This window comes from Thamnophis elegans, chromosome 14, assembly GCF_009769535.1.
Source record: "Thamnophis elegans isolate rThaEle1 chromosome 14, rThaEle1.pri, whole genome shotgun sequence".
In the NCBI taxonomy this organism is placed as follows: domain Eukaryota; kingdom Metazoa; phylum Chordata; class Lepidosauria; order Squamata; family Colubridae; genus Thamnophis; species Thamnophis elegans.
In genome coordinates, this window is record NC_045554.1 from 17,919,267 (window position 1) to 17,941,698 (window position 22,432).

A 22,432-nucleotide genomic window follows, 5' to 3' on the forward strand; every position below is an offset into this window, starting at 1 on the left:
AATTTTCAAGAAAAAAACTCCCCCCCCCCCCCGCTTGAAGAGAAAGGTTTTCGATCAGTGTGTGCTACCTGCTCTACTATATGCCAGTGAAATATGGACATTAACATCATAATCGATACAAAAGCTAAGAGTGGCACAAAGGACCATGAAAAAGATCCACGCTCGGCATCACAAGACAAGATAGAAAGACCTGCGCATGGATGAGAGAACAAATGAAAGCATATGATATTGTAAGGAGAGTAAAAGAATGGAGATGGAAATAGGCTGGTCACCTAGCAAGAAGAACTGAGGGCAGATGGACCAAGGTGGTCTTAGAATAGATCCCACTCGATCAAAAGCATCCACAAAAGAGATCTAAAAGAAGATGGATCAATGACATCAGCAAGTATGGCGGGCCCAACTGGTGAAAGAAAGTTCAGGACTCTATGGGTTGGGAACATGCAGAAGATGGAATGGGCCAACTCACTGCAGCCAGTTCGCTCCAGCCAACTTGTCACCAACTCACCATGGCTAACTCACAGGTTGACTGTGGTCAATTGACCATCGTGAGGTTAGCCATGGCGAATTGGATGGGGCGAATTGTCATAGACCCTGCCGAAGAGGCCTTTATCTTGCAGTGGCTACCAAAGGCTAGAAAGCTGATGTGTATATTTAGACTGTATATGTATGTATATATGTGTATCTTCTCATCGTTCCTATCACTCATCTCCTCCCACTTATGACCGTATGACTGTAACTTGTTGCTTGTATCCTTACGATTTCTATTGATTCTTTCCTAGTATGATTTCATTGCTTATTTGTGTCCTATGATTATCATTAAATGTTTTATCTTATGATTCGTGACAAATGTTTATTTTCTTTTATGTACACTGAGAGCATCTGCACCAAAGGCAAATTGCTTGTGTGTCCAATCACGCTTGGCCAATAAAGAATTCTGTTCTGTTCTGTTCTGTTCTGTTCTGTTCTGTTCTATTCTATTCTATTCTATTCTATTCTATTCTATTCTACTCTACTCTACTCTACTCTACTCTACTCTACCTCCCTAACCTACCCTACCCTACCCTACTCTACTCTACTCTACTCTACCCTACTCCATTCAATTCCATCCCATTTATTCCATTCTTATTGCTATTCTTATTGCTATTGTTAGTGCTATTGTTAGTGCTATTGTTAGTGCTATTGTTAGTGCTATTGTTAGTGCTATTGGTATTCTATTCTATTCTATTCTATGCTATGCTATGTTACACATGTTTATATACTTTTAATGTTTATCAAAATGTTCTTTTGTTCTTCTCTCACCCACCCCTCTTTTTTTCACAGTCCTGGTATTAAGAGTAGACTATAAGCCAAGCTCCCTTTCTGGCTGCGGTGTTGGTTGTTGGTTGCAAACCTTCCCAGGGCATTTTTCATCAGCCTGAGCAAGGGAGAAATGGGCAGATTGGAGCCAAACCAACAGGACAAAATGTGCTCGCAGACCAGCCACCTCGCTGAGCCACAGAAGAGAAATAAGTCAAAGAAAACAGAGCATTAATTCCTTCCAAGGCGAGGCTTGATGGGGGTGGGGGTGATGGGGGCGGTCAATCAAGTGGGCCTTCCTGCCATGTTTGTGCCAAACTAGGGCTCATTTAATGCTCTCTCCAATTAATTCCAGCTCTCTGCATTGTACTGATAATAGGACTGCTAATAAGGATTACAGCACAAACCTCAGTTCTGCTTAATTTGGGCCAGAAGGAACTCTTTGCCCAAGCAGCCTTCGGCATTAGGGTCCTTTTCACCTGTATTTCTAGGGAGTGCCACACATTGCCATGGCCAAACAGCAAGAACAACAACATCAGGGGAGGGATCCTACAGGTTTAACAACCAGCTTGCTGAGTGCTTGGTGCAGTTTACAGAAAACTCACCTTCCGCATTACAGCTGGCAAGGAAAACAGCTGAGGCACTCAATCCACTCTGCTGCGCCAATCAGCAGGGCTTCGGAAAAGGAAATAGAGGTGAGTATAGGTGGGCCCACTTCAAAGTTGGAACAAATCGGTTCACTCCCAGCTGATAGTCAGAGCAAACTGGTTCAGTCCCAGCTGATAGTCAGAGCAAAACCAGTTCAACTCCCAGCTGATAGTTGGAGCAAACTGGTTCACTCCCAGCTGATAGTTGGAGCTACTGGTTCACTCCCAGCTGATAGTCAGAACAAACCGGTTCAGTCCCAGCTGATAGTCGGAGCAAACCATCTCACTCCCAGCTGATAGTCGGAGCAAACCGGTTCACTCCCAGCTGATAGTTGGAGCTACTGGTTCACTCCCAGCTGATAGTCAGAGCAAACCAGCTCATTCCCAGCTGATAGTCAGAGCAAACTAGTTCACTCCCAGCTGATAGTCGGAGCAAACCGGTTCACTCCCAGCTGATAGTTGGAGCTACTGGTTCACTCCCAGCTGATAGTCAGAGCAAACCGTTCACTCTCAGCTGATAGTCAGAGTTAACGGTTCACCCGACTGGTCCAAACCGGTAGAATTCCACCCCTGAACCACATCCAATCTTCTTTACTCTCGCACCGGTACAAGCGTACCTGTTGCAACTGGATCCAGAACCCACCACTGGGGGGTGCCCATTTTTTTTGTTTTGCTTTGAGTTTGTTTTGCTAGCCCTCTGCAAGCTAAAACGGAGCTCAGTGGATTGGGAGGGTGGGCATTATTGGCCACGATGGCTTTCTCTTGTCCTCTGCCATTGAAACAGATCTTAGGTGCTCACCAAAGCTCCATTTTGCTGGCAGACCCACTGCAGGTCAGTCCTTCCCTGTTTCCAGGGCCAGATCTAAGCACCCTGTGAGCTGGATCTGGCCCACGGGCCTTGAGTTTGACATCCCTGGTCTAGAACATGACCTGATCAATGCAGAACTTTGGAGGAATAAACATTTCTTGTGATATGGAAACTGTTCTTGTTTCCATTAATGCAGCCTGAAATTACATTTGCCTTTTTTGGGGTGGGGTGGGAAATAGATTGCACTGTGAGATTCTGTTCAGCATGTAATCAGTTACCATTCCAAGAACATTTTCATGCATTAAATCAGATACCATGTCAAGTATCTCCCATCTTATATTTATGCATTTGTTTTAACTTTCATGTGAGCTGACATTTATTTTCATTCAATTTCTTCCTCTTATTTCATCCGGTTGTCTAACTTACAAAGGTCATTTTGAATGTTTTCTTTCTTCCTTTTACCTATCCTAAATACTTTGTTAAAAAGTGCAAATTTGTAGTGGTCCAAGTGGCATGGTGGCTCAGTGGCTAAGACGCTGACCTTGTCAATCAGAAAAGTCGGCAGTTCAGTGGTTCAAATCCCTAGTGCCACATAATGGAATGAGCCCCTGTTACTTGTCCCAACTTCTGCCAACCTAGCAGTTCGAAGCCTGTAAAAATGCAAGTAGAAAATAGCGACCACCTTTGGTGGGAAGGGAAGAGCGCTCCCTGCGCCTTGGGCATTGAGTCATGCCAGCCACATGACCATGGAGACGTCTTTGGACAGCGTTGGCTCTTTGGCTTTGAAACGGAGATGAGCACCACCCCCTAGAGTCAGGAACGACTAGGAGATATGTGCGAGGGGAACCTTTACCTTTAGCCCGCCCAAAATTCTTTTTGTACGTCATTAACAAAACATCCCAAAAACATGAAGAGGTGGAAACTACATATCTGAACAACAAATGCCATGGAAAGAAGAAATATCTTGTCAATGCTAGATATTTAAAACTGAACTCTCCGCTGTCTATCTGGATGACAACACATTCAATTCATTTTTTAAAATATCAATCTTCTTCCATTGCATTTATGAAGAAAACTTGCAAGTTCTCCACTAAAAATAACAAGATATGAAATCTCATTGATTATTGAAAGAACAATTGCAACCAGTCTGCCTTCCACTGAGGACCTGCACACTGCACGAGCCAGAAACAGGGCTGAGAAAATATCTACAGACCTCTCACATCCTGGAAATAAACTATTTCAATTTCTCCCCTCAGGACGCCACTATCAGGCAGTGCATGCCAAAACAACCAGATATAAAGATATTTTTTCCCTCGTGCCATCACTCTGCCGAACACTTAATTCCCACAGCACTGTTCATTTCTCATCATTTCTCATCTTCTTATGTTTCGTACTATCTTCTCCTTCTGGTATTTTATGATTTATCACTTGTTTGTATCTTATGGTTTATGATCTATGGCTGTGATGGCATGAGCGTGTGTACGCATGGCACTGAATGCTGAAAAGGGAGCACTTCGTGCATGCTTGTCTGGGACACGACAAGGAAGAGGAGCTGCCCAGGAGGCATGTGCGCACTAGAAACGAATTTCCGGTTTTCGGCCTGTGCATCCGCGCCGCTCAGCAAGTTTTCCAATTAAGATGAGAAAAGATGAAAAAATGAACTGGCCGCTGCAGATGCTCATGCTGGAAATGGAAGACCAGCCTCCTCCGGTTTTCAGCACTGCCACATGCACAAGCCAGCTGATCATCACTTGTGCATGCGTGCCAGAAACCTGGAAGAGGAATGGACAATGCCAGGTGAATGGCTCCACACCACTTCGGGCATGCATGCCATAGGTTCACCATCATAGATCTATGGCTTACCACTTTGGTATTTGTATGTACAACTGAGAGCTTATGTACCAGAGACAATTCCTTGTGTGTCCAATCACTCTGGGCCAATAAAGAATATTCCTTATCACCATTAGCCACAATGTTTCTTTCAGCATTCTAGAGAACAGAGATTGACAATAGGGGACCCGAGAGTCACTTATGTGTCCCTGAGAACTTTGAGTGTGTGGTGACAATGGAAGTCACAGTTGGCCAATCAACTTTCTGCCTCCAAGTTAGCGTAAGTTTGTAGCAGACCTTGGCAGCTCTGACCACACATTGTGTATGGCCTGCAAAATATCTCCCCATTTTCAGATTTCATGTGACAGAGTGGAAAATTTATTGTTTTTTATTTATTTATTTTGTTTGTCAAATATGTACAAGATAACAGGTATAAGTATAAACAGGGACATGAACAAAGGAAGTGAGTACAGATAAATGGGTACAGTAGGACAGGGGATGGTAGTCACACTGGGGCACTTATGCATGCCCCCTTTATGGAACTCTTAGGAATGGGGTGAGGTCCATGGTGGACAGTTTGAAGGTGGGGGTTTGAGGATGTAACAAGGGAGTCAGGGAGAGCATTCCAGGCATTGACCACTCTGTTGCTGAAGTTGTATTTTCTGCAATCAAGTTTGGAACGGTTTATCTTGAGTTTGGTATCTATTGTTTGCTCAAGTATTTACCACATTCATGAGTGGGGAGCCCTTCCACTAGCTCCCAATTAGCTCCAACATTAACTTAATTTTCATGAAATGTAAGTGTGCATGCATTTCATTCTGGCCCCAGAGTCCCTCTTTGCATGACTCCGAAACATCAAAGTCTCTCAGGTTGTGTACCTGGGATGCAATCTCATACCCCAGCCCGATTCACATGGATTTCTAGCCTCTCCCTTGTTCGGTCTCCCTTCTGCGCCCAGGCTTGCTTGAAATTCTGCATATCGAGGCTCCGAGAGCCAGTTTTTTCTGGACTCCAAATCCTGGGCCTATGCACCAAGACAATACAAGAGATGGAAGTCCACTTTCACAGGGATGTCCCTGTGCAACCCCCCCTCCCCCTTAGCTGCCTGCATAGTGACACCATTGCATGTGGGGCATGAGTGTGCATTACTGGATGCTGCAAAAAAATGTTCCTTGTTTTCTGGCAAAAAACAGACCATCAGCCTCTTGGTTTCTGATAGTAATTGGCAAATGACTGCCAACAGCAACCCATCCACAACCTTCAGTTGGGCTGTTTGTTTTATTAAAGAGGATTATTAAAATGCTCTGTCTTTCTTGCTTCTTCTTCTTCTTCTTCTTCTTTCTTCTTCTTCTTCTTCTTCTTCTTCTCTTCTTCGTTCTTCTTCTTCTTCTTCTTCTCTTCTCCTTCTCCTTCTCCTTCTCCTTCTCCTCCTTCTCCTCCTCCTCCTCCTCCTCCTCCTCCTCCTCCTCCCCCTCCCCTCTCACTCTCTCCCCTTCATTTTTTAAAAAAAAAATAATAATCCTGTGGAGTTAAATAACCGTATGCCAATTGCTTCCATGGCTTTAATGTAGATGTTCATGCTTCTTCCAAGCAAATGAATCTGAATGAACTTCTCAACACTTCTAGATAAATTGAAGAAGGCTAAGCAAAGGGAACAAAGGCAAGAGACAGGGATCCTGAACAGATTCACAGAAGGGACCTGTAGGTCATCTAGTCCAACCCTCTGTCCAAGCAGGAGCCCTACACAATTTCTGACAAATGGCAGTCCAATCTCTTCTTGAAAGCTTCCAATGATGAAGCTGCCATAATTTTTTGAAGGCAACTTCTGTTCCATGGGTGGATTGTTCTCACTGTCAGAAAATTTCTCCTTATTCTAGGTTGAATCTCTCCTTGGTCAGTTTCCATCCATTATTCTTGTCTGGCCTTCAGGTGCTTTGAAGAATAGCTTGACCTCTCCTTTTTTGTGGCAGCCCCTCAAATATTGGAGACTGCTCTCATGTTCCCCCCCCCCCCCGGTCCTTCTCTTCACTAGCTAGCCAGGCCCAGTTCAGAAGATACCACCTGCATGACCTCTGGGTGGAATTTAGAAATACGGCAGCACGTATACTAAAATTGGAACGATACAGAAATCTTTAATTGCACTTTAAATTTAGCTCTCTTTAATTGTTTTTCTCTCACGAGTGAATCTGGCACAGACTCAGAATTTTTGTGAGGAAAAAAATTTGCAAAAATTGGCACTTAAGGGAAACAATGATGGAGCTGGAACCTGGAAGATTATATCCTCTGCTCTATATTTTACTGCCTCGAGTATTTATTCCATGAGCCTGAAGCAGGATTTTACAGTTATGGGATGCCAAACAACTCAGCTCATACCTTGTAATAGCATCTCTTTGAGAAGCAGAGTGAACCTTCCCTGCCATTATCCCATCGCTTTGTGTCTGTTTGCATTGAGGTCTTTGATTTCTTCAAGAAGGGGTGGGGAAGAGGTTCCAGGCCTTGGGGGGGGGGGGGCTTGCCTTGAAGTGAATAAAATCAGCCGAAGATGGAACATGAGGATCACTTAAAGTTATCCATCATATATCTGTAAATGAGGTGGAAGAAGTCAGCATGATAGCAATTCCACATTAAAAGATTCTAGATTTTCAACAAGCAGAGTGCAAGAGAATGAAATGCACCTGCATTGATTGAACTGTGAAGCCAGATGTCTTCCAGCAATAGTGGTTTGAACCATTATTGGATGGGAAGAAGTAGAAAGGGAAATCAGGTTTCTGTAATTTTGTTGAGGGAGAAGAGAGTTTCCCCTCACGTATAAAATTTCCAGAAACAGAAAGGGCTCATTCCAAAGTTCTACAGATATGGCTGTGATTAAAACTTCCTCTACAAAACTGCCCGCCGTATTAATAGGGTGTCTAACTGCACTTTGTTTTGAAGAATGCTTAGACAATCTTTTAGCAACATCTGGTGGATAATTGGGACCCAGATGGCGTGACTGAAAGCCTCCACATGAGGAGAAAGTATCTCCCTTGTACATCTTTGGTACTTGGGAAGGATAAAACGAAAACTTATCGGTGAAATTCCTTCAGAAACCCAATAAAAATCAAATCCTGAGGGTAAAACTAGGTCAGAAGTTTCATAGGACACAAACTCAAGAGATTTCTAAGAGTGATTAAAGGTAAAGGTTCCCCTCGCACATATGTGCTAGTCCTTCCTGACTCTAGGGGACGTTGCTCATCTCCGTTTCAAAGCTGAAGAGCCAGCACTGTCCAAAGAGGTCTCTGTGGTCATATGGCCAGTATGACCTAATGCCGAAGCTTATTCAGCTCTCATTGGATGGTGGGGAATGGAACAATTTATCCCTTGCAGACAAAACTGGTCATTTGCATCCATTTAGAGGATCCTTGAGGCCACTTGGAAGTTTATCTGTGTCCTCAGGGTCACCTGAGGTGGTGCTCCTGGTTCCTGTAGTTTGCAATTTTCCTCCCCTCTGGAAATCCATTCTTACTCCCGCACCATTCCAAGGGTGTTCATCCCAAATTGTATAACTAAATGTCTGTAGTGATTCTCAGGTCATGGTTGTTGGATGAAGCTTCTTGGATGAAAAGCGAAATGTCTTCAAGAAAGTACAGTTGCCTCCTGAAAAAAGCACCTTTGAGACAACCATGATCTGGATGACTGAGAATCTCTACAAACTCTGACAAGCCGTTCCCAACTCTAGGGGGCGGTGCTCATCTCTGTTTCAAAGCCGAAGAGCCAGTGCTGTCCAAAGAGGTCTCTGTGGTCATATGGCCAGTATGACCTAATGCCGAAGCTTATTCAGCTCTCATTGGATGGTGGGGAATGGAACAATTTATACTCCTTGCAGACAAAACTGGTCATTTGCATCCATTTAGAGGATCCTTGAGGCCACTTGGAAGTTTATCTGTGTCCTCAGGGTCACCTGAGGTGGTGCTCCTGGTTCCTGTAGTTTGCAATTTTCCTCCCCTCTGGAAATCCATTCTTACTCCCACACCATTCCAAGGGTGTTCATCCCAAATTGTATAACTAAATGTCTGTAGTGATTCTCAGGTCATGGTTGTTGGATGAAGCTTCTTGGATGAAAAGCGAAATGTCTTCAAGAAAGTACAGTTGCCTCCTGAAAAAAGCACCTTTGAGACAACCATGATCTGGATGACTGAGAATCTCTACAAACTCTGACAAGCCGTTCCCAACTCTAGGGGGCGGTGCTCATCTCTGTTTCAAAGCCGAAGAGCCAGTGCTGTCCAAAGACATCTCTGTGGTCATGTGGCTGGCATGACTAAACACCGAAAGAGCAGGGAACACTGTTACCTTCCCACCAAAGGTGGTTCCTATTTTTCTACTTGCATTTTTACATCCTTTCCAACTGCTAGGTTGGCAGAAGCTGGGACAAGTCATGGGAGCTCACTCCGTTACGCGGCATTAGGGATTCGAACTGCTCAACTGCCAACCTTTCTGATCAACAAGCTCAGCATCTTAGCCGCTGAGCCAAGGAAAAGGAGGAGTTAAATGCCTGGATTCAAAGCCTTCCAATACCTTGGAAAGAACTTTATGGGGCGAGGGAGGAAATGGCTCCTTGGGTTTTCAAGATGAATGGAGATTGCGTTCGGAAACACGCCTAGGCCTGCTAGCTCTTCTTAAATTAGGTGTAAAATTGACATTTGAAAACTGGCCTGTTGCTACACATGTGGGGCGGGGGTCTCGGGGGGAGGGAGGGAGACAGAGGATAAGTCTTTTCTTTGGGCCGTCACCCACCAAGCGCATTGCTTCTCTGAACATGATACGGCACCCGAAACAGCTGCTTGGCTGTCAGAGTATCAGTCTGGCTGGAAACGCTCAGGCCAGTGATCATGCAAAAGGCACGCCAAGACATCAGCTCCCAGCACCAGCTGGCTCATCTCACAGGATCAGAAGCAGACAGAGATCACGTTGGCGTCTGTTCCGGTCAGCCGAGGAAGCTGTGGAGTCAAGCAGGAAAGGCAATCTTGCAGGGTCTCTGGGCCAAAAGAACGGGTGTGGGCCAGGGGAGTGGGTGAGCCATCCCACCCTGGGGAGTCCCCCTTTGGATGTCGAGGGCAGTGAAGGCTGCAACAGCAACAGCATCTGGACTTCTATACTGCTTCATAGTGCTTTGCAAACCTCTCTGAGCAGTTTACAGTTAATTTTGGCAACTTTAGGATGCTTCTGATACAGATTAACAGAGTTGGATGGGACCTTATAGGTCATCTAGTCCAACCCACACCTGAGCAGGGGACCCTATACCATTTCTGACAGATGGCAATCCAGTCTCTTCTTGAAAGTCTCCAGTGATGAAGCTCCCACAACCTCCAAAGGCAACTTCTGTTCCAGGGTTGATTGTTCTCACTGTCAGAAAAGTCCTCCTTATTTCCAGATTGAATCTCTCCTTGTTCAGTTTCCATCCATTATTCCTTCTCTGGCCTTCAGGTGCCTTGACCCCCTCCTCTCTGGGGCAGCCCCTCATATATTGGAAGACTGCTATCTTGTCTCCCCTGGTCCTTCTCTTCGCTAGACTACCCAGGCCCAGTTCCTGTAACTGTTCATTGTATCTTTTAGCCTCCAGTCCCCTCATCATCCTTGTTGCTCTTCTCTGGACTCTTTCTGGAGTCTCAACATCTCTTTTATAGTGTGGTGACCAAAACTGGATGCAGTACTCTAGGTGTAGTCTTACTAAGGCTTTATAGGGTGGTATTGAAGTCATCAAGGTTGAAAAACACTGGTTTAAAGAAAGCATAGGAAAGACAGGTTAGTCAAGGTAACTTGTGATGAGTTTTTCAGTTACACATTTAACCAAGGTATCTGCAATTGCACAAAGAATCCGCTGGAGTAGTGTTAACCTTGCTTAGCTTTTTGTACCTTTGTGTGTCAGAGGAACCAAGTCCCGAGTGTTAATCTGTGAACCAATGGATTGTGAGAACTCAATCATGGTTACGTCAGTGTGGCACCAGTGTCCTGCTGCTCAGCCAGACTCACCCATTCCTTTTTCTAAATCAAAATATTGTTTTCCTCCGGAGGGTGGCCTCAGCCGTCTGCAGTTGGGGTAATAGCTCTTGCTATTATCTGTCCTTGGGACACATGGCTCAGTGGCTAAGATGCTGAGCTTGTCGATCAGAAAGGTCGGCTGCTAGGCTAAAATATCGGCATATCTCAAAGATCATTCAAATGAGATATATAAACGAGACTGGAAAAATGGATTGACTATATACAAAATAAATACGGGACTAAGAAATTCCAGTTAGCCTATGCTTAAGATCAGAAATGATTTAAACTGTTAAAAGTCAGTTCAGTAAGAAAGCTAAGGTCAATCTAGAATGTCATTAATTTCTTTATTTCTTTTTTCTCAATAGATTTTAGACTGTGTTAGTTAAAAATCCATACCGTGTACGGGTTCTGGGAAGTCGGGGGGGGGAAGGAGGAGGGGGGGTGTGGGGGGTGGAGGGAGGGAGGGGCACACACAACAAAAAAAATTGTACTTCAATGTCTTAATGATTGACAAATGATGACATATTTGTGTTTTTTTTTAAAGAAAAAAAAAAAAGAAAGGTCGGCTGCTCGGGTTCGAATCCCTTGCGCTGCATAACAGAGTGAACTCCCATTACTTGTCCCAGCTTTTGCCAATCCAGCAGTTGGAAAGCATGTAAAAATGCAAGTAGAAAAATAGGAACCACCTTTGTTGAGAAGATAACAGCGTTCCGTGTGCCTTCGGCATTGAGTCATGCTGGCCACATGACCATGGAGAAGTCTTCGGACAGTGCTGGTTCTTCGGCTTTGAAATGGAGATGAGCACCGCCTCCTAGAGTTGGGAATGACTAGCACAGATGTGCAAGGGTAACTTTTACCTTTATTATCTCTCCTGGCCCTTAATTCTCCTGATCAGGGGAGGGGGAAGGAAACTGAGGGACACTACCCCTCTCCTAGAAGAGTGAAACATTTTTGGAATTATTAAAAAGGCAGAATTATATTTCTCTGGATGAGAGATTGAGAAATATGCTATTGGAGACAGAAACTCAGCCCCAGCTCCCTGCCCCCAGCAGATATTTGGTGCCCATTGAGAAAGACTGGGGCAGTCTATCTGCAAGACAAAAGACCTCCAGTTCCAGGATGATGGGATTAAGACATGGCCTTTCAGGACATAATAGGATTAACCCATCTGGCAGCAGAGTTCACCAGAGTTCAGAGTTTCAGTGGGGACCTTGCATCACCCAGCAAACTTCAACCAAGCCTTGGACTCAGACAATCTTCAAAGTTGGCTGTGACCCCTCCAACAATCAATAGAATACATATTGTTGCATAGGAACAGAAGTTCAAGTGCAAAGCCCAAGAGAGGGTTTAAATACCCCTCTCTCTCAACTCCATGTGGGCAACTGTACCAGGACCGTATCTTGATGTTCTGCTCCATTAAACCACCTGTCCAATCAGCCTCCACGTTTCCAGTGTCTTTCTCCCCGCTAGGAAAGTGAATCAGTGGATATGTCTTCCAACAAACCATTAGAAAAAAAACCCTGACCTGAATCGCTTCAACCTGAACCCGCTCATTTGGTTTTTCCTTGCAGGAACGTTCTACTTCTACTGGTGGAAATCTCTCCCCCAGTTCCAGAGGCCAGATTCTTCAGTGGAGAACTTTTTCTGACTTGCAGGAGGACAGCGGCTGTGTGGAAGCCGCTGGCCTCTTGGTTCTCGGCAAAGCCTCATTATTGCAGAAGTCCACAGCCACTAAATCTCATGGGGGTCCAGAGGTCAGACCTCGGGGAATTCAGGCGCCAGCTCCAAAAGTCTTTGCTGTGGAAAGGGCCACTGGGCTGAAGTCAAGCATGCAACCAAACAGGGTCCCCCACAGCTGCTGGGATGCAGGCCTTCAGTTTATTCCCCCTACCCCTCAAGCCAAGGGAGAATCTTCCAATAAGTGGAGAAGACACCAGCAGAAGAGAAAAAGCTGAGTTTTCTTTTAGGTGACAGCTGAAGCAGGCACAAGCTATGCTCATTGAGGTTAGGAAAGGAGAAAAGAAGGAAAAAGATTTACCAGAAAAATGAAATAGGATACATTGTTAATAGCTATGTTGTAATTAATATGATGCGAGGGAAATAGATTAATATTACTAATTGTGGATAATTAACTAAGTGAAAAGTTTATTATATAAAAATTAAATTTGAGGCTATTTGTTATCTATAGTAAAATAGAATAAGTTGGAATGAAATGTTAATTTGATTAACATGGAGGGGCAAATAATGATATTGTTTATCTATTATTGAAGAAATTAAACTTAAGATGGAAAATAGGGAAATAATATCATATGGCTGAAATTGCAAATGGAAATATGATGTAAATGAACCATGCATATGAGAAGATGTTCAGGGGAAAACACTCTTTCATAAGTTAAATGTAACAAAAAATTAAAAAGAATTTCTTAAAAAAAAACTGTTATGTTCATTTTTCAATCTTTTTTCACCTTTCAGGTCTTGTTCACACAACCTGCCTAAACTCCTAAGGCAGGGCTACCCTTAGGATTGTATTGGTGAGGTGTTGGGATTATTGTGGGATTCCAATCTGTTCAGTTGGCTTATAGTTCCAGTTCTTCTGCAAACTGGGAGTTAGTCATGGAATGGTTGGGAAGTGTAGTGTATGAACACACACAAACAAAAAATCTGAACAAACTTTTTACTGGCATGCAGAGCGTTTCAGGAGTATACAGCTTAACAGAGTTGTAAGGGACCCTGTAGGTCATCTAGTTCAAGCCCCTGCCCAAGCAGGAGACCCTACTCCATTTCTGGCATATGGAAGTCCAGTTTCTTCTTGAAAGCCTCCAGTGATGAAGCTCCCACAACTTCCAAAGGCACTTCTGTTCCATGGGTTGATTGTTCTCACTGCCAAAAGTTCCTCCTTATTTCCAGGTTGAATCTCTCCTTGTTCAGTTTCCATCCATTATTCCTTGTCCGGCCTTCGGGTACTTTGGAGAATATCTTGACCCCCTCCTCTCTGTGGCCGCCCCTCAAATTTTGGAAGACTGCTCTCATGTCTCCCCTGGTCCTTCTCTTCCCTAGACTAGCCATGTCCAGTTCCTGCAACTGTCCATCGTACGTTTGAGCCTCCAGTCCCCTCATCATCCTGATTGCTCTTCTCTGCACTCTTTCTAGAGTCTCCACATCTTTTTTGTAGTGTGGTGACCAAAACACCAATGTCATGGTGCAAATAACATGCATTACAACACAAAATTGCGTAAGCAGCTATTTGCACCATGGCATCGGGACACATCTGGTACCATTTTGATGTCTATGGAGATTCTCAGTCCTCCAGGTCACGGTTGTCCCAAAGGTGCTTTTTCAAGAGGCAACTGGACTTTCTGGTTTTTCTTTGAAGACCTCTCGCTCCTCAGTCCAGAAGCTTCTTCAGCTTGTCATCCAAGAAGCTTCTTCTTCTTCAGCTTCTCAGAGCTGAAGAAGCTTCTTGGATGAAACCAAACTCTTCAAAGAAAAACCAAAAGTCCAGTTGCCTCTTGAAAAAAGCACCTTTGTGACTCTCATTTTGATATCACAGCTGGCAGTGATGCTAGATGGGTGTGAGTGAGATTTCAGTGGGGTTTATTTGTTAAATAAATCTGACCTAAGCGTAGTACACAAAATTGTCTGCTACACATGTCCTACCTGTCAATGACTTCTTCAGCTTCAACCTCAATAATACGCAGACAAACAATAGATACAACTCAAGGTCAACCGCTCCAAACTTGATTGCAGAAAATACAACTTCAGTAACAGAGTGGTCACGCCTGGAATGCTCTACTTGTTACATTGTCACATCCTCAAACCCCCCACAGCTTCAGCCTCAAACTGTCTACCTTGGACCTCACCCCACTCCTAAGAGGGGGGTGCATAAGCGCACCAGCATGCCTACCGTCCCCTGTCCTACTGTCCCCATTTATCTGTATTTACTTCCTTTAATCATGTTTATGTTCATACCTTTACTTGTTATCTTGTACATGTATGACAATAAATAAATAACAAAAAATAAATGGTGCTGATCCTTTTTGGGCTTAAGCTGGATTCTGTGCATGCCCAGTGACAAACTCTCATAAACTGCAGAGTGTTTGGAAGTAAGTTGGGGACTTTCCAAAAACAAAAAAAGCAGAAAGGTTAATGTTCTCATCTACACTAGGATTATGAAGCTAAAGCACACAACACACAACAACACAACACAACAAAAAATCATCTCAGCATTAACTGGTTTGTACATTAATTAGGGCATCACACTCAACAAGACATAAACAGGTTGGTCAAGCAGCCCAGTAAACTTGGAATTTAAAAACGATGAATATTTGCAAAATCATACCAAAGGGTCAAAATTAAAGCATCGTTTACGGATCTAATCCCTGGTTTTAAAATTGCTGGGTTGCCTTCAAGGTTCAGCCACGTTCAGTTATGTAATCATCTGTAAATGTTTATTGCAGTGGGAACCTGCTAGCACACAATTATTGAATTGTTGTGCACTGAAAACCCACAGATGCTTATGTAGTAGAGGGCACAGGAATACATAGTGCACGGCAGGCTATGGGTTACCTGTATGTAAATCATTACATACAGGCGAGTGGTGCAGTGGTTAGAGTGCAGTACTGCAGGCTACTTCAGCTGACTGCTAGCTGCAGTTCAGCAGTTCAACTCTTACTGGCTCAAGGTTGACTCAGCCGTCTATCCTTCCGAGGTGGGTAAACGAGGACCCAGATGGTTGGGTGCAAGAAGCTGACTCTGTAAATCACTTAGAGAGGGCTGTAAACACTGGGAAGCAGTATAGAAGTCTACGTGCTCTTCCTTCCTTCCTTCCTTCCTTCCTTCCTTCCTTCCTTCCTTCCTTCCTTCCTTCCTTCCTTTCTGATGGCAATGCTACTGCAGGCTAATTCTGCTGATTGCAAGCAATTTGATCCTGAATGGCTCAAGGTTGACTTCCATCCTTCCAAGGTGGGTAAAATGAGGACCCAGATTGTTGGGGCAAGAGGCTAACTCTGTAACCTGCTTAGAGAGGAAGAACTGTGAAGTGGTGTATAAGTCTAAGTGCAAGTGCAATTGCAATTACAAATCGTGTCTGCTCCACTGTTTCAACCACTGAAGTAATCTTCTGGCCTGCTACTTTGCAGGGATGGGCAAAGAGGCAAAAGGTGTGTCCTGGATTGTGATGCCATTGAGCAAAGGCCAACTGAATTTCCATCATTTCCAGAATGATTATGAGGTCAGGTCAGAACAGAGCTGGAAGGGAGCTTGGAGGTCTTCTAGTCCAACCCCCTGCTCAAGCAGAAGACCCTCTGCAATTTGAGAAATGATTGTCCAGCCTCTTCTTAAAAGCACCCCAACTTCTGGAGGCAAGTTTTTTTTCACAAGTTAATTGTTCTCTCTGTTAGGAAGTTTCTCCTTAATTCCAGGTTGCTTCTCTCTTTCATTAGTTTCCATCCATTGTTTCTTCTCCTGCCCTCCATAGCTTTGGAGAATAAGTTGACCTCCCTCTTCTTTGTGGCAGCCCCTCAAACACTGGAAGACTGCTATCATGTCACCCCCAGTCCTTCTTTTCTCTAGACTTGCCATGCCCAGTTCCTGCAACTGTTCTTCATATATTTTAGTCTCCAGGCCTTTAATCATCCTAGTTGCTCTTCTCTGCACTCTTTCCAAAGTCTCAACATCTTTTTGTAATGTGATGTTCCAACTGGATGTATATTCCAGGTGCAGCACAATGCACAATGCGATGTGTTGGCAGTATTATGGCTGGCACCTCAGTTGGCTTGCTCTGTGCCTCTTAGAAACAATCCAGTGAAGGAAATAAACAAATAGCCCCCAACCATTTCAGGGTGACGATCTGCCTATCCTTGAGACCCTCTCAAATGCAACTTCCCACGAGTGAGAGGGTTTTTTTCCCCCCAAGTAATCCTTTCTTTAACACTCATTAAAATTACTTTCATTCTTCCTCGGGTTGTTCTGCTCTTTTAAGCAAATCCCAGAAAGGCACATTTGTCATGGAGCAACAAAATGTGTTTGTTTTGCAAAATTTGGGGTAGGAATATGAGATGCAGACAGCATTTCATCTAATGCTGGGGTCCATGCTCTTACAGACTTTGATTCTCTGGCCCTTTGCACAGGGGAAAAAATCCATTGTGTTACCTTTGTGGTGACTCAACCCCTTTGTGACTGTCTTTTACTGCCAACCTACCAATGGTAGAATTTGGTGGTATTGCCAGAGCTCTGGGCAAGCTTCTCCTCTGTGCTTCCTGAATGGTGTATTTTAGGGCTCCGAGCTACTCCTGCCAAACCTTATTCCATCTGATGAATGCAAATTGGCTTTTGAAATTATTCTGAAGAAGACTAGTATTGTACAGAAACGCTTGTGAGAAGCAATGCACAAGTTTCTAGTTTAATGAAAGAAAGACCAGGGAGACATGATAACAGCGTTCCGATATCTCGGGGCTGCCCCAAAGAAGAGAAAGTCAAGCTATTCTCCAAAGCATCTGAGGGTAGAACAAGAAGCAATGGAGAGAATCAACTTAGAACTAAGAAAAAATTCCTGACAGTTAGAATAATTAATCAATGGAATAACTTGCCTCCAGAAGTTGTGAATGCTCCAATACTGGAACTTTTTAAGATGTTGGATAACCATTTTCTGAAGTGATGTAGGGTTTCCTGCCTAAGCAGGGTTGGGACTAGAGACCCCCAAGACCCCTTCCAACTCTGTTACCCTATTCTATTCTATTTCTATTTCTATTATTTCTATTTCTACTTCTATTATTTTTATTTCTATTTCTATTTCTATTCTATCTCCCTCCTAGAAGAATGAAATATTTTGAGAAAATATTTTTTAAAAGGCGGGATAAAATATTTTCCCTAAAAGAGAAATAAATATTTCCGGACATCTGGCTTTGTTTTTCCGCGATTGAGAGGAGCCTGGAGGAGCCCTTGGACTTATACCAGTTTGTTTTGCTTCCAGCAGTGTTAATCTTAAGAGAGACAGGAACTCAGAGCCCCAGCTCCCTCCCACCAGCATATATTTGGTGGCCATTGAGAAAGACTGGGCCATCCTATCTACAAAACAAAAGACCTCCAGCTCCAGGTGATGGGAGTAGACATGGCCTTTCAGGCATATTAGGAATAACCCACTAGTAGCAGGGCTCACTGCATTGCACAATCTCCTAAGGACATTGCATCAGCCAAACTCTTAGTTGTACATGACCCCCTGGAATCTGACAATAGTCAATAAATGCATGTTCTTGCACAGGAACAGAATCCAAGTGCAAAGCCCAGAGAAGGCATAAAACCCCATCCCCCACTCTCAACTCCATGGGTCAGCACCAGAGAACCATGTGCTTGGTGGTTCATAATACTGCTTATCGTTAAAACCTTCTTTCCAATCAGCCTCCGTGTTTCCAGTGTCTTCCTCCCCGGCATGGACTGGTGAACTAGATGGAATATTTCATCCAACTTTCGTAGTAGGATGGTGTACTGATCAGCAATGAGGTGGCTTAAGCACCTTTCCCTTTTTGCACAATCCTTCCCCAGTTAAATACTGTTAATTCAGGGAAACATTCAATCCTGATGAATTTTCTCCAACAGTCTTTCCCCCTAGCATAGCCTTTTGAGAGTCAGTTCCTGAGAAACGGTTGGCTTATGTCTCTCTGTGAACGTCAGGACACAAAGCCATCGTTCCTAAAGTTTCTCTGCCCACAACCATGATGGTACAACTGAAGCTCAGCTTTTTCTTCACCCCTCCGATATCTTATCTATCGATAATCAGTGTTTTGACCGGGCTTTCCAAGAGCATGAAGCAAACATCCTATCCTGACAACAACACCTTTTGTTAATTGACTGTGAATTCTGCTCATTCACCTCCACAAAGTCTTTCAAGGGAGGATTTACAGTCACAGGACTTATCTGGCTTGGAGAGCTGCCAGGCCGATCTCTCTGCAAAACTTGGCAAGTCGCCTCGGAGAGTCACAACCAATGAAGCGAACTAATTGTCTCCTCAGCACTCCACCTCCCCTTTCATTCCTCTTTTATTTCCTCTGGGAGGGGCCATTCACCAGCCCCCTGTGGCCTTACTCCCAAGTCACACCCCTGTTCTTTAGCTGTTCCCTTCGTCTGGCCACTCTGTGTATGTGCACACTGAAACAGCTCCATCTGCTCGTCTGCCTCACGATGTCTGCCTCTGAGGCAGCTGATAACGTCAGACGGCCCTGGCCCCCTCTCTGCCTCGCACAGAGCCCTCCTCAGCCTTCCCCAGACTCCAGGACTGGCCCATGTTCCTCCCCAACCTCCTCACTGACCGAATCTGCTGCCAGATCCGCTGACCACTGGTGGGTCCCACAACAAGCAAATGACCGCAGGATTGAACCACTTTCCATGTGCTTTCAATCTTGAAGTGAAATCATTTGCAAAGTGAGAACAGATGGGTATTACACTGGGTCTTCCTATGTATTCGTGCACCCAATTCGAAAGAGTTATAACTTAAAAACAGTTGCACCACTAATCTGACGCAGCACCACGGAACCGGAATTGGTCTCTTTTCCTTTCCAACTTCCAAGTTCTTACTTGACTGTACATGATCAATCAGCTGTTCCTAGAAGGCATACCAAATGATAGAGTACATTTTAAATGAGTAACGTTAACCGTTAGCAAGGAAAAAAATGTCCTACTATTTTTGATATCACTTCTTACTCAATTGGATGAACGCAGATTTCTTTTTGACTTATTTTTTTCAAAGAAGTGAATTGCAAGGAAAGCCAGAATGATTTTTTTCCTCCACTATTATTTAGTGACAAGACAACTAAGTAATCTGTTTGTGTTTCCTGTGTGGAGGGATGGATCCTCGCGCAGCCATCCTGATTTTCTACATGGATTAATCCCTGTGTGCCACCAAGTCAGACTGACTCTTAGTAACCATATAGAGCCGTGTGGTGAACCTATGACACATCATGCCCAAAGTGGTGCATGTGAAAGCCATTCGCCTGGCACTGTGGGCCTTGCCTTTTTTTCTTTTGGGTTTCTGGGCTCACATGCGCATAGTGATGATCAGCGTGTCCTTCACGCGTGTGGCAGTTCTGAAAACATTGGGCCACTTTATTGAAGGCATAATTTGGCCTGAGCTCCTTTGACCTCCGGAATCAAGAGCTTCTTTTTGTATGTAACCAAGAATCAGTGTTAAAGGACATTCAACCCAGGGAGATCCATTTTTTTCCACAGACTGGCGGGAGGGCAGGAAAATCTCCAAGGCTTGCTGTAGGTTTGATTTCTCCTCAGAAGGGACATTAATGAATTTTTTTAGGGCTTCCATATCTACAGAACTTTGCCTCAGCTGGCAAAAATAGAAGATGAAGGTGGGAAGAAGCATGACAAAACTGTTTTAACAGATGAATCAAAAAACTTGAATGCAGAAAAGGCAATGGGATCCAGTTTTATGACACCAGAATGAGGTTTGCAAATATTTCTCTTCAGCAGTCAATTCTAGAGTTCCTGGAAGGTCCCTGTCCTTTGCCCATGCTTCTTTTTTAAGGAGGAAATGACCCTGTCTGAGATAAGTCAATCAAACCAATCAATCAGAATAGAGCTTGAAGGGACCTTGGATGTCTTCTAGTCTCAAGCAGGAGACTATATAATTTCAGACCAGTGACTGTCCAGTCTCTTCTTAAAACCTCCAATAATGAAGCACCCACAAGAAGACAAGCTGTTCCACTGGTTAATTGTTCTCACTTTTAGGAAGTTTCTCCTTAATTCCAGGTTGCTTTTCCCCTTGTTCAGTTCCAAAACAGAGCTAGCAACATTTTCTAGCCCTGGAGGTTTTTTTTTTTTTTTGCCATCTTGCAAGATCTCTTGTCCAATCATCAAAGGTTTCAAATAGAATAGAATAGAACAGAATATAGAAAATGGAATGGAATGGAATGGAATAGAATTCTTTGTTGGCCAAGTCTGATTGGACACACCAAGAATTTATCTTGTTGCATATGATCTCAGTGTTCATAAAAGAAAAGATACATTCGTCATAAATCATAAGGTACAACACTTAATGACAGTCATGGGGTATAAGCAATCAAATCATACTAGGAAACAATCAATATAAATCGTAAGGATACAAGCAACAAACTTCCAGTCATACGGTTATAAGTGGGAGGCCATGGGTGATAGGGACGATGAGAAGATTAATAGTAATAGTAATGCAGATTTAGTAAATAGTTTGACAGTGTTGAAGGAATTATTGTTTAGCAGAGTGATGGCATTTGGGAGAAAACTGCTCTTGTGTCTAGTTGTTCTGGTGTGCAGTGCTCTATATAGCGTTGTTATGAGAGTAGGAGTTTAATCAATTTATGTCCAGGATGTGAGGGGTCTGTAAATATTTTCACAGCCCTCTTTTGACTCGTGCAGTATACTCCTCCATGGAAGGCAGGTTGGTAGCAATTGTTTTTTCTGAAGTTCTGGTTATCCTCTGAAACCAGACAGTTATGGAGTGCAGATGACAGACTCAATCATTCCTCTGTAGAACAGAATCAGCAGCTCTTTGGGCAGTTTGAGCTTCCTGAGTTGGCGCAGGAAGAATATTCTTTGTTGTGCTTTTTTGATGATGTTTTGATGTTAGGTGTCCATTTTAGGTCTTGAGATATGATAGAACCTAGAAATTTGAAGGTCTCTACTATTGATACTGTGTTGTCTAGTATTGTAAGAGTTGGCAGTCTGGAAGGGTTTCTCCTAAAGTCTACCACCATTTCTACGGTTTTGAGTGTGTTCAGCTCCAGTTTGTTCCGGTTGTACCACAAGGCTAGTTGTTCAACCTCCCATCTCTATGCAGATTCATCGTTATCTCGAATGAAACCAATCTCTGTTGTATCATCTGCAAAGTTCAGTGGTTTAACAGAGGGATCGTTTGAGATGCAGTCATTGGTACAGTATATCTTGCCAGATCTTTAAATCTGATTTTTTTCTTTTTCGCTTTGGCAATCATATTGAAATGTTATGGCAAGTGGGCACACATTTTCATCTGGTGATCTCACAAAATGTATTTTTAAATTAGGTGTCTTAAATTATTATGATTAATAATACAATAGTGTAATACTGTATCCAGTTTTGATCAACACATGATAAAAAAGATATAGAGACTATGGAAAATGTGCAGAAAAGAGCAACAAAGTTGATTAGGGTCTGGAAGCTGAACCGATGAAGAAGAGTTGCAGGAGTTGGGTTTGTTTAATCTAGTGAAAAGAAGGACTAGGAGAGACATAGTCGTAGTGTCCCAGTATTTGAGGGGCTGCCACAAAGAAGAGGGGGGGGGGGGTTCAAAGTATTTTCCAAAGCACCAGAAGTCAAAACAAGAAGAAATGGATGAAAATTATTCAAGGAGAGAAGCAACCTAGAACTAAGGAGAAAATTTGGAATAGTAAGAACAATCAACCAGTAGAACAGCTTGCCTTCAGAAGTTGTGTGCTCACAACCACTGGAGGCTTTCAAGAAGAGACTGCACAGTCATTTGTCTGAAATAGTATAAGGTCTCTTGCTACTGCAGTGGGTTGGAATAGAAGATTTCTAAGATCCCTTCCAACTCTGTTATTTTATGTTTTATCTTCCTTCTTCCTTCCCTCCCTCTCTCTATTTCTCCTATCCTTTCTTCTTTCTTTCTCTCCTTCCCTCCCTCCCTCCCTTTCTCCTATCTTTCCTTCCTTCCCCCTCCCTTTCTCCTGTCCTTCCTTCCTTCTTCCTTCTTTCCTTTTTCCAAGAAGAATTTCTCTGTTTGCTTTTCCTCGTGACCAAGAGAAGGCCCAGCATAATTAATTCTGACTTACAGGAGCTTGCATGAAATGGGGTAGAAGCTGGT